The sequence below is a fragment of the Wyeomyia smithii genome, chromosome 3 (genome assembly GCF_029784165.1).
Source record: "Wyeomyia smithii strain HCP4-BCI-WySm-NY-G18 chromosome 3, ASM2978416v1, whole genome shotgun sequence".
In the NCBI taxonomy this organism is placed as follows: domain Eukaryota; kingdom Metazoa; phylum Arthropoda; class Insecta; order Diptera; family Culicidae; genus Wyeomyia; species Wyeomyia smithii.
Genome location: NC_073696.1, coordinates 226,284,818 through 226,298,922, shown reverse-complemented (window position 1 = coordinate 226,298,922; position 14,105 = coordinate 226,284,818).

Here is a 14,105-nt window from a genome sequence, read left to right as displayed (position 1 = left end):
GTTTATCGATAACTGAATACCTACGTTACTCTTCGTCGACCAGGTAAGCACCTTGCGATCAGCTGTTGAAGGGTACTTCGTTAGCGTACGCTCCAACGTTACAAATCATTGTAATGCTATGTTTCAGAAACATTTATTTTATTTTTCGAAATTTCGCGAAATTTCGCGAAATTTAGAGACCAATTTCGTTTCGTCTCGAGAACTCGAAATCCACCTTGATTTCGTTTCGACTAATTTGGCGAAATCGAAATTAAGGGTCAATTTCGTTTCGTTTCGTTTCGACACCAGAAAAGCCAGTTTCGCACACCCCTAGTAAGAACGATAAGTATTGTGTTTTGTCCCACGTCGCGTCGTATGAGTGATGTTAGTTCTTACGTTGCACGAAAATACCAAATATTGAAGTGGGGAGGAGTTCGTATACTTGGGATCTATGGTAATCGCCGACAATAACACAATTAAGGAGGTGCAACGGCTTTGTCCTTCGCAGAACGCTTCGATCCAGAAGCATACGCCGCCGCACGAAACTGACGATGTATAAAACCCTAATTAGACCCGTAGTTCTCTATTGGCGTCGAGAAACCCAGGACCGAGTAGAATAGTGGAAAATTCCTGATACGGCACGAGCTACTTCGAGTACACCTAAATTCTAGTTTTTATATTCCTAAACAATTTATTAACACCGTAATGACCATTCATCGGTAATTTTAAAAGAAAAAGTTGCATTTTCAATCATTTGAAAGTCGCATGATTTACTTACTTACTTACTTAAATGGCCGTACGTCCTAAGACATGGCCTGCATAACGTGGTTCCGCCAATTCACTCGGTCCATGGCTGCCTGCCTCCAGTTCCGCGGGCACCCGGTACTTTGCAGATCGTGCTCCATCTGGTCCACCCATCTCGCTCGCTGCGCCCCACGCCTTCTCGTTCCCGCCGGATTTGAAGCGAACACCAATTTTGCAGGGTAGATATCCGGCATTCTAGCTACATGCCCTGCCCTGCGTATCCTTCCAGCTTTAGCCACTTTCTGAATACTGGGTTCACCGTGGAGGCGCTCAAGCTCGTGGTTCATCCTACGCCTCCACACTCCGTTCTCCTGCACACCGCCAAAGATGGTTCTTAGCACCCGACGTTCAAAAACTCCGAGTGCTCGCAAGTCCTCCTCGAACATTGTCCACGTCTCATGCCCGCAGAGAACGACCGGTCTTATTAGCGTTTTGTACAGGATACACTTGGTGCGAAGACTCAGATTATGCGACCGTAGTTTTTTATGGAGCCCATAGTAGGCACGACTTCCACTGATAATACGTCTCCTTATCTCCCGGCTGGTATCATTATTCTCAGTTACCAGGGAGCCGAGGTACACAAACTCGTCGACCACCTCGAACTCATCCCCGTCGATTGTTACCGTATTGCCTAGGCGTGCCCTGTCGTGCTCGGACCCACCTGCAAGCATATACTTAGTTTTTGACGTATTAATCTTCAGTCCGATCCTATCTGCTTCACGTTTTAGTCGGGTATACTGGTCTGCCACCGTCTCAAATTTTCTGCCGACAATATCCACGTCATCCGCAAAGCAAATAAATTGACCTGATCTGTTGAAAATCGTGCCCCGCATGTCAAACCCCGCTCGTCTCATAACACCCTCTAGCGCGACGTTAAACAATAAGCAGGAGAGACCATCACCTTGTCGGAGCCCCCTGTGAGACTCGAATGGGTCCGACGTTCCACCCGAAATTCTCACACAACACTTCACATCCTCCATCGTAGCCTTAATCAGTCTTGTCAGCTTCCCCGGGAAGCCGTTTTCCTCTAGAATTTTCCATAGCTCTTGTCGGTTTATTGAATCGTATGCGGCATTAAAAACGACGAAAAGATGGTGTGTAGGGACTCTAAACTCACGGCACTTTTGGAGAATCTGCCGCAGTGTAACGATTTGGTCAGTCGTAGACCGTCCTTCCATGAAGCCGGCCTGATAGCTTTCTACAAACCTGCGGGCTAATGGTGACAGGCGTTGGAAGATGACCTGGGAAAACACTTTGTAGGCGGCATTCAGGACTGTGATCGCTCGATAGTTCTCGCAGTCTAGTTTGTCGCCCTTTTTGTATATGAGGCAGATAACCCCTTCTTTCCACTCCTCCGGTAGGTGTTATGTTTCCCAGATCTCGACGATCAGCCGATGCAGCGAGCTAGCCAGTTTGTCGGGGCCCATCTTAATAAGCTCAGCTCCGATGCCGTCTTTTACGGCCGCTTTGTTGTTCTTGAGCTGCCGGATCGCATCCTTAACTTCGCTTATTGTTGGGGGTGGCACATCTTCGTCGTTCGTTGCACCGACCACGTCTTCTCCCCTCCTGTTGTGGTCTCCTGCTTGCACGCCATTCAGGTGTTCATCGTAGTGCTGCTTCCACCTTTCGATCACCTCACGATCATCCGTCAAAATGCCTCTATTCTTATCCCTACACATTTCGGCTCGTGGGACAAAGCCTCTGCGGGATCCGTTGAGTTTTTGGTAGAACTTTCGTGTTTCGTGTGTGTGGTGCAGCTGCTCGAGTTTTCCACATTCCTCCTCTTCCTGGCGACGCTTTTTTTCCTTGAAGAGTTGGACTTGCTGCCTCCGTTTCAGTCTATATCGCTCCACATTCTGACGGGTGGCTCTACGCAACATTGTTGCCCGCGCTGCGTTCTTCTCGTCCAAAATCTGCCGACATTCTTCGTCAAACCACTCGTTACGTCGATTCGGTTGCACGTGTCCCAGGACTTCCTCCGCAGCACTGCTGATAGCTGTTTTCACGGCATTCCAGCGATCCCCTAGAGGGGCTTCTTCAAGCTCTCCTTCTTCTGGCAGTGCAGCTTCGAGCGATGACGCGTACTGTGTTGCGATGTCGTGTTGCTTCAGTCGCGCGAGATTATATCGTGGCGGGCGACGGTACCGTATGTTATTCACAACGGATAGTTTTTGGCGTATCTTAACCATCACTAGGTAGTGATCCGAATCGATGTTGGCGCCTCGATGTGATCTGATATTGATAATGTCCGAGAAGTGCCGACCATCAATCAAAACGTAGTCGATTTGTGTTTCTGTTCTATTCGGTGATCTCCAGGTGAGTCTAGGGTGGAGGCTATGCTGAAAGAAGGTGCTACGTATGGCCAGGTTCTTGGAGGTGGCGAAGTCGATAAGTCTGAGGCCATTTTCATTCGTCAGCTGGTGTGAACTTAATCGTCCAATCACCGGTTTGTACTCGTCCTCCTGGCCAACCTGAGCGTTGTAATCCCCGATGATGATCTTGACATCATGTTTGGGGCAGCGGTCATATTCACTCTCCAACTGCGCGTAGAATTCGTCCTTGTCGTCATCAGTACTTCCGAGGTGAGGGCTATGCACGTTGATAATACTAATGATGAACAAACGGCCTTTGATCCTCAACCTGCACATTCTTGGGCTGACTGGCCACCACCCGATCACCCGCTTCTGCATCTCTCCCATCACTATAAAAGCTGGTAGATGGTGTGACCATCCCTGTACGTACGCACCATCGTCCCCTTCCAGCATACCTCCTGCAGCGCTACGATGTTGAACTTGCGGGTCTTCAATTCCTAGGAAAGCACGCGGGTACTTCCTAGGAAGTTGAGAGATCGGCAGTTCCATGTTCCGAGAGTCCAATCGTTAGTTCGTTTTCGTTGCCTAGGTCCTAGCCGTTTGTTCCGGTCCGTACTTAACGTTATTGCGTTCGTTGCTGTTGTTTTTTAATGGTGCGGGCTTGCAAGGCCAGCGACCAACTCCACTATGTCGCAGGAGGGCCATCGTAGTGCCATTGTTTAGAGTCCCGGACACTACCAGGACTTGAGAAGGACACTGCGTTACTTAGAACGCTTCTGCTGGTGTCGATCCCAGGAAACTCCCTTCCGAGGAAGGAAGCCCCGCCCCCTGTCAGCATGCGACCAGAAGTCCCACCAGGGTTGGTTACCCGATCTTTCCACTGGTTACTCGCACATCAGTTGGTACCACGAGAAGGTAGACGTACGGTAGCTGGAAGGCTGAGGTTCACTAGTGGGAACTGTTATGCGCCTTTGGTCCAGTCATTAACCAATCTTTATCCTTTTACGCATATCAAAATATGATTATCTTTTCAGGGTTAATAGCTGTTGTTGAAACGCTTCTACGGAAACGGGTATGAAACAAGAGTCGGTTAAAAAATGTCTACTAATCGCCTTGCGTTAAAATACATGTTCTATAAACGTGATATAGATGTTGTATCAACCAAAAGAGTTCCACAGCAGTTTATGCTGAACAAATAACACTTAATTTTTACTTTCAATCGCTAACCAGCGCTTCTAACTTTAATCTAACAACTCTTACCATTACAAATATTTGGGATGATTTATCTATTTAATGGGTGCTTAGTTTTAAACTAGAAAGCAAAGCAAAAACCTAACCAACAAACAATTTTGTGAAATTATGGCTTTGTAGTGCTAAAGCTCAGACGGAATACGCATAATAATACTTTAATAAACTGTAAACAAACAAGTTGTCTGTTGGGATGAAAGCGCAATTGATCCCTAGGACTAGAGGGTTAATAAGGTATTGTTCAACTGAACAAAAAGCCGGCCCTGCAACTACTGTTTCACGATGAAAACTGAAAAAGTGACAATCATAGTAAGCACAGTGATTCCAACTTGAATTGGTCGGTGTTAAGTCAGACCAGACCAAGTGACATTTTGAACAAAGATGAGAGAAAAATGAGTTTGAAGTTTGTTGCTCTGGGAATTTTGAAGTTTTCGATATTTTTGCGCAGTTTTGATGTCATAAGTTGGAGTAACTCTCTAACTGTATCATGCAATGTGACAATTAAATGTACTTGGTCCACTCTGATTGAATCAAAGAAGAATCATTAATGACTTGGTCCATTATGACTGAACAATTGAACAAATAATTTTAGTCGAACAGTCAGAAGACCATCGAACAGTCAAAAAGTTTTTAATATACATGGTTAGCTTCTGCGACATCCACAATTATTGAAAATAGTTTGAAAAAACTTTAAACTGTGTTTGTTTCAACAAATCAATGGTAGGAGCGGAATGTTTTAATGGAACAAAAATATGGTTAATTCACTCAATTAAGTTATTCGTAATCATCAACTTTCTCTGCAACTTTGGCCAAAATTGCCGTAGAATTGATAATGAACTGGATGGTTTCCTCGTGTTTTGGTTCTGGAATTTCTGTCACGTTGGGATGTAGTGCTTCAAGGACAGCTTCATGAAAAGTTGGCACAGGTTCTCCATTATTGATTAGAACATAATATTGAATAGATATTGACAACATGCTTTACACACTAAAATGTCAATCGAGTCAGCTTCTTCTTGTATTAATATGAAAGGTCTTCTCCAAACAATCGCTTGTGTTGCCTTTAGCTTCGTAATTTCATTACGGGCATCAATCTAATTAGCTTGCATAAAACAGTAACAAACATACACTTACCACTTATTTCAACCTCCTGAGGGTATAATTCATTGGTAAAATCATCAAGTTTTAAGTCAGTATTACTACTGTAACTGAACTTCTTTCTGAAATTGTGGAATGTTGTGTCACCCACACAAATGATTAACGTTTCTCATTTACGTGTTCAATCAGAGTGGACCATGTACATTTTCCTCATTTACTGGTAAAGTATACTTTTCTGACTAACGGGTTGAGAAGCATTCCGATAAGTTGCCTGATAGTGTTGAAATTCATTTATGTTGACTTCAAACCGATGCTGTAAATTCCGATAATTTCAACTTTTTTCTGCTTAACACATGGTTCACTTTGTCTGCACACTATAAGGCATGATATCAGGTCATGTTAGTGACAGCAATAAACGGTCCAAAAACACATTCAAAACCACGGCAGTGCGTGAAACTTTATAGATTCCGATGGGGGGTGAGTGAAAGAGTTCTCTGATACAAAGAAATCCGGAAAAACGCTTGAAAATTCTTCCGTTCGTTCGCTTTTACCAATAGCTGATCGAAGGCAGTCTCCTTGAAAATAAACACTTGGTCCATTCTGACTGAACACTGTAATTGCTTTTCATTGGTCATGCAGACAAAAATCATGCTGTTATTTCTGCTGTTTTAGAGGTAAATAAAATCTGATTGTTGTGTGATGTAGCTTAAGAAAATCTTTCTCCACTACTATCGTTAACTCGTTTTTTCCAATTTTGCGACTTGGTCCGGTCTGACTTAACACCGACCAATTGGTCGCATCTTCTTTCACCGTGAGAATTTCCTTGTTGTGACCGTGAATTGAATCCATATTAGGCCCCCAATTAACCTACCTCGTCTTGATGTCCCTTTTCTAGCATTTCATCCCGAGGACGAAGTGTTCACGCGCCGCTTCCATAGTGAAAAAAGAAAAAGAAAATCAATCTAGAATGAATAGTTAGTAAGTTTTTAGCTCTGAATCGTGTTCTAATCTATGCGGGCGCAGTTTATGCTATCAGTGATACATTTTGATGCTGTTTCGCAAGGTAATTTTCCAAATTCTAAACATTTTCTGCAATTGTCATCATAACCTTAATCATCAAAAAACTATTTGCGTTGGTTAGTCCTCAACGAAACACAGAATTTCACCGAAGAAAGTTTTTATGTTAACCTGTAATATATGTTTAGTAATTGAAGATAGTTAGGCAGAGGCATTTGTCTCTCGCTGTCTTTTGCATTCGAGAACATGCGGTCAAATCTACCTAGCTCTGATATGGTCACTTAATTCTGTCTGCAAGTTATAACGATGATTTGCAGAAGCAGCCAAGCATGGAAAAGTTCACTCACTAGCAATTTTTCATGCAAATGTGTTCTTTGATTTATCAGTTATCGTTCAACTATCTCCACTCGCGTGCAAGTTTTCCATAGAAACGCTGCTGATTGTTTTTCGCTTCTAAGAGTTCCGAATACCATAGAAGGAGACTGAATGCTTCAAACACGATAGTATTTATTGTATCCAAGTTCACTTGCATTCAACATTATCGCGAGAAGCTTTGAGATATTATCGCCAGTGATACAAAATTATGAATCCAAATGAACGTTAGATTGTGTTCAATTGTTTGCTTGCCGGAGCAAATAGGTATCATCAAAGCTTACGGAAATTGTAGCATGGTGCATTAGCATCTGATACTTGAAATCACCAAGAATCATCGTGGTATATCACGATGAAAGCACGACGTGGAGTAGCCGAATTACGCCTACAAGCAACCAACATTTGAAAGAATCATTGCGATCGCTTGAGTGCAATCGTTTACGATTCTTTCGTGAAACACTCGCTATATGTTGCTCGCTCCGCCTAAAGCAGGCAATACTAAAACAAAATCATCAAAGAAAGCTTCCATATATTTCTTTGCTCTAAGTTGTCTCTTGCAAGCTTGAGAATGTGTAACTTTTAATAGCGATGGTTTGCTAGGATTGAAAGCTTATAAATAGCACATTCAGAAATGATACCCGAATGATTGTTATGCGATACGAGTTTTTCCATCCTTGGAAGCAGCTATTGTTGTCTTCACGTATTCAATCATCTGATGCTATTAATTGGACTGCACTGTTTGCACACTGTTTCCAAATCTGCAAAAGAGATATTGAAATCATTTTGACTTTAAAAAATTGATTTTAGAGCCGTAGGGTCTTCAGCAAAGTTATTCCATTAATTACACTGGTCAACACAGGTGTGGCCCTTCAAACTAGAAAAAAATAAAAGATTGTAGGTTTTTAGCCATTCCTGCGAATTTTGGTGCCCCCAGCCACCAACATTTTTTTCAGAGACTTAATTAAGTTCTCTCGTAAACATAACGTTTAAATGATGAACCCAGCGAGCAAATATTATGCGAACTCTCACGTAAGTTAACGCGTTTGCCATTACCAAAACGCACCAAAATTTACAGGAATGGTTGAAAAGCTATAATCTTTCTAGGGCAGCTATTTCGAACCTTAGGGCAGCATTGTTTTCGCTTTTGTAGACCAGTGTAATTCATCATTGTATAAAAGGAAACCGGCAAAAAATGAGAAAATATTTTTTTTTCTCATTTTTGCATATAAAAAACTGCTCTGTTCGCCGAAGTTGTAGCACATTTTATGAGAAATCTGCCTATTTAAATGGATTTATGTTGATTTTGTTTAGAGTGCACCTTAACGCTCCTGTGCACCCCTGTACAAAAAAAATAGTTTTTACCTCGAAACATGAGCTTTGAACTTGTTTCTAATAAAATGTGCTACCACTCCAGCGAACAGAGTAGATTTTTGTATGCAAAAAGTAAGAAAAATAAAATCTGTTTCTCACTTTTATTTTTGCAAATTTCAACTTTTTTGTCAATGATTAGTTAATCTTTTGATGTTTTTATATTTTTTTGACACTTGCATTTATTACAGCTTTTAAAGTGAAATAGCGGCTAAGCTTATAGAGTTTAAGGCTTAATGTCAAAGAACAACTTATAGAGTAGACTTCAATGTTTAATTTAGTTACCTACAAAATCCATGTTTATCGCACATTTCAGACAGAAAATTGCAGTTAAGTTCTCAAAACACATTTGATTTCACATTTATTCTTTCCTAAGTGCTTCTTAATTCCTCTAGTTGAACGTTTTTAGGACACTATTGATTACGAAATTTTCTCAGCTTTCCAACGAAACCAACAGAATTGAGGTAGCTATCACACTTTTTGTGCTAGACCACATTAAAGGCAAACATAACCTAAAACTGAAAAAGTGAATAACTCTGCATTAGTTGAATTTTGACCATATGCGTAGAAGGATATTTTCATCTAATAGGGTCCTCTATCACTCTTTAAAGGATTTTAAGTGAGCTACCTAACACCCTGTATTTCTTTCGAAAGAATAAATTCTTATCTGAAACTTTGCCGAAGACGTCACATCAGAATAAACCGTTGTGGCTTTGAATATATTTGTAATCAACAATTCGCTTCTGGCATAAACCCGTCCTGAATAAAAATAGTTGAAGAGTTTGTTTATAAGACGATCGAAAATCGAAAGTCGGTAGTTGCGAACACGGCCAAAATTGCATTTTTCTGATACAATCCAAGATGGCGGCCAAATTCACGATGGTGGCCAAAATTTCTGAAATATGATTAACCCAAATGAAAGCCCAATCATTCCACTTTACAAAAAAGTGCTACTTGTAGTAGGCTCCATTACGAATTTCAGAGATATAGCTCAATAAAACATCAAGAATTGTTAAAATTTCCACTTTTCTAGGAACTATTTCACCCCTTAGTGACCGAGGGGTCAATAAATTCAATCAAACAAAAATGGCATAATCATTTTTTCTCTATTCCTAACTAATATGTGCATTTATATCAAATTCAAAAGACCTTAGGCACCTAGTGGCCTGGTTTCAGCGAGAATTGTTCATATATCAAGCCACACACGCTATAGGCATGCACAGACACGCTATTGACATGCACTAGAGATGGTCGGGTTTTTTTTTTCTTCACCTATCGTTTATTTGACACGGCACAAATACAATTTAATGTTTAACGGCGCCAATTATATCTGATGACTTAAAATCTTCAAGCAAATTTTTTATCCTCGCTGCCGACTACGAGCTGAAACTAAATCTAACTTAAGCTAGAATGTTTTGCATGAAAAGCACTGAATAGTTGTTTGATGGTTTTCCATCGCCATAGGTAAGCAGCATATTGAATATGTTCCGCTGCTGGGCCAAGATATTACGGACTGGCATATTGGGTTGTCTCCCTCGGGGCCTGAGAGTATCGTGCGGGTCTAGTTGCTGTTTCCGGATCCGGGGTCTTAACGTGTTCTTGTCGTTTGGTTGGATGTAGGCGGAAGGGGATAGGACTAAACTGGGGCGTGGATGGATTTCAGGAAAACGTATATAAGGGACATGTAGGATAGGTCACGGCTCGCCAAGACATCACGAACAGGAACAGCCGGCTGCCTACCTTCGGCCTGCAGGGAAGCTACTAATCTAGCCCTGGCGTCACGGTGTACAGGGCATGACCAAACAACGTGCTCTATGTCGTGATAACCTTCACCACAGGCACAGATACCACTCTCCCCGAGCCCAACACGACGGAGATGCGCGTCAAATCTATAGTGATTGGACATAAGCCGGGACATCACGCAAATGAAATCCCGACCTACATCCAACCCCTTGAACCACGGGCTCGTCGATACCTTGGGGATAATGGAATGTAACCATCTTCCCAGTTCCCCTCTAGTCCAAGAATTTTGCCAACTGATGATCGTATTCTGACGTACAAATGCGAAAAACTCATTAAAAGCAATTGGTCTTTCATAAATTTCACCGTTTGTTGCGCCCACCTTAGCCAAAGAGTCCGCTTTCTCATTACCCGGTATCGAGCAGTGAGAAGGGACCCACGCTAAGGTAATCTGAGTAGATTTTTCGGATAAAGCACTCAGATGTTCCCGTATTTTCCCCAGGAAATACGGAGAGTGCTTAACATCTTTCATCGATCGGAGAGCCTCAATGGAACTGAGACTGTCCGTAAAGATGAAATAATGGTCCGTGGGCATTTTTTCGATAATCCCTAGGGTGTACTGAATTGCAGCTAATTCTGCGACGTAAACAGAAGCAGGATTATCGAGCTTATGGGAGACGGTTAAATTGTTATTGAAGATACCGAAGCCAGTGGACCCATCGAGAAGTGATCCGTCAGTGAAAAACATATTGTCGCAGTTGATATTTCAATATTTATTAGAAAAAATTTTGGGGATCTGCTGCACGCGTAAATGATCCGGGATTCCACGAGTTTCTTCTATCATGGATGTAACGAAAAACACAGTAGAATCAGAAGTATTTGATAAGTTGACACGATTTGGAATATTCGAAGAAGGGTTAATATTTTGGGACATGTGATTGAAATACAATGTCACAAAACGGGTTTGAGAATTAAGTTCGATTAACCTTTCAAAATTTTCAATCACAGGACGGTTCAAAACCTCACATTTGATAAGAATACGAGATGACAGGCTCCAAAACCGGTTTTTCAATGGTAGTACTCCAGCTAAGACCTCCAAACTCATCGTATGGGTCGACTGCATGCAACCCAAGGCGATACGCAAACAACGATATTGTATTCGCTCCAGTTTGATCAAATGTGTGTTTGCTGCGGAGCGGAAGCAGAAACACCCGTATTCAATAACAGACAATATCGTTGTTTGGTTAAGCCTTATAAGGTCTCCTGGGTGGGCTCCCCACCATTGTCCGGTTATTGTACGAAGAAAATTCACTCTTTGTTGACATTTTTTCATCAGATACCTCACGTGACAACCCCAGGTGCCTTTAGAGTCGAACCAAATACCAAGATATTTGTGTAACAAAACCTGAGACATCGTTTTACCCATTAATTGTGTTTGGAGCTGAGCAGGTTCATGCTTCCTAGAAAAAACTACTATCTCAGTCTTCTACGGAGAGAAGTCGATACCTAGCTGTAAAGCCCAAGCAGACAAATTGTCCAAGGTATCTTGCAATGGTCCTTGCAAATCGGCAGCTTTGGCCCCTGTAACAGAGATTACACTGTCGTCTGCAAGTTGTCTTATCGTGCATGAACTTGCCAGACATTCGTCGATGTCATTTACATAAAAGTTGTAAAGAAGGGGGCTTAAACATGAGCCCTGGGGAAGACCCATGTAGCTAATGCGAAAAGTTGCCAAATCGCCGTGCGTAAAATGCATGTGCTTTTCGGACAACAAATTGTGCAAAAAACTGTTCAAAATTGGAGAAAATCCTTGTCGGTGAAGTTTACCCGAATGAATGTCAATAGAAACGGAATCAAAAACCCCCTTAATGTCCTAGAACGCAGACGCCATTTGTTCTTTGCGAGCATACGCGAGCTGAATATCTGTTGAAAGCAACGCAAGACAATCATTCGTCCCTTTTGCACGGCGGAAGCCAAATTGAGTATCTGATAGTAGACCATTTGATTCGACCCAATGGTCTAAACGACGGAGTATCATTTTTTCCATCAATTTCCGGATACAGGATAGCATTGCAATCGGCCTATAAGAGTTGTGGTCAGAAGCTGGTTTTCCCGGTTTTTGGATGGCGATCACCTTCACCTGCCTCCAATCCTGCGGTACAATGTTTTGCTCCAGGAACTTATTGAACAAGTTCAACAAGCGCCTGTTGGCATTGCCGGGTAGATTCTTCAACAAGTTGAATTTGATTCTATCTAACCCAGGCGCGTTATTGTTACAGGACAGGAGGGCAACTGAAAATTCTGCCATCGTAAAAGGTGATTCTATCGCGTCGTGGCCCGGAGACGCATCGCGAACAATGTTTTGCTCAGGAACAGAGTCCGGACATACTTTCCTGGCAAAGTCAAATATCCACCGACTTGAAGACTCCTCGCTTTCGTTGACCGTTATGCGATTCCGCATTCTTCGGGCTGTGTTCCAAAGAGTGCTCATCGATGTCTCCCTCGACGTCTCGTTCACGAACCGACGCCAATATCCGCGTTTCTTTGCTTTAGCCAGGCTTTTAAGCTTGGTATTAAGCTCCGAATACCGTATATAGTCGCCAGGTATACCTCCCTTCTGGAAGGCCAAAAACGCCTCGGATCTTTGCGTGTAGACATCGGAGCACTCTTGGTCCCACCACGGAGTGGGAGGCCGTTCTTTGATCGTTACGCCGGGATATTTCTTCGTTTGGGTTTGCAACGCGGCGTCGAGAATCAAGCCCGCGAGGAGGTTGTATTCTTCAAGTGGTGGATGATGTTGAATCGACTCGACCGCTTTTGAAATCGTTTCCTCGTATAACTTCCAATCGACATTCCGTGTGAGGTCATATGGAATGTCAATTGGTCGCATGCGAGTTGACCCGTTAGTAATTGAAATAAGAATAGGCAAACGGTCGCTACCGTGAGGATCGAGGATTACCTTCCATGTGCAATCCAACCGTAGCGCCGTTGAACATAATGATAGATCCAAAGCGCTTGGGCGCGCTGGAGGTTTCGGGATACGTGTCATTTCACCGTTGTTCAAAATAGTCATGTCAAAGTCATCGCAAAGGTTATAGATTAAAGAGGAGCGGTTATCATTGTAAGGGGAACCCCAAGCCACACCATGAGAGTTGAAGTCTCCCAAAATCAAACGTGGCGAGGGAAGAAGTTCTAATCAATCAAAGAGCAACCGTTGCCCAACCTGTGCTCTGGGAGGAATATATATTGAGGTAATACAAAGCTCTTAACCTTGTATTGTCATTTGACATGCGACAACTTCGATGCCTGGAATCGAGGGGAGGTTAATACGATAGAAAGAATAGCACTTTTTAATCCCTAAAAGTACTCCTCCATACGGGGTGTCTCGATCAAGGCGAATAATATTAAAATCGTGGAAGTTGAGATCAATATTTGAAGTAAGCCAAGTTTCACAAAGGGAAAATGCATCGCATTTGTTTTTATTTATCAAAACTTTAAATGAATCCATTTTTGGTAAAATACTTCTACAATTCCACTGTAAGACAGAGATAGAATCCTTCATATACGCAGTTGAATTAGGCATCGAAGGATACAATCGCTGCAAGGAGGGGCCATTGGGCAGTCAACTGCTTCAAAAATGTTCTAACTGTTAGGAGAAATGCTGTGAGAAAAATTTTAATTGGATCGGGTACATTGAAAGTTTCAAAAATCCAGTCCACAATGTCAGAAAAATTGACCAGTCCAGCATTTGATTAATCAACTGGATGTGCAAAAGAAACAACTGGGGTTTTAGATGTTCCTGGAAGTGCTGGGAACTCCTTCTGAGACTTTAAATTTGCAAGCCCAGGAGGAGTTTGCTTCGGCTTTTCCGCAGCACTTTTAGATTTGTTCGTATTATTCATTCCATCTTGAGAAACCTTAGGGCCTTTCCTGGGAAGCTTAGGAGAGGAAATATTTGTCCTCTTTCTAGATTCTCCAGGATTGGCGTAGGACGTTTCTGCTGGTGGATCGTCAGAGTCCGTTTCATCCGAAGACAGCAGATCAAAGGGGTTCGATGTTATGGTAGAAGTGGTCACGGTCTTCTTAAGAATTTCAGCGTAAGAACGCTTTGAGCGCTCCTTAAGAGACCGTTTAATTTTATCTCTGCGTGGTATGTACACCGGGCATGTG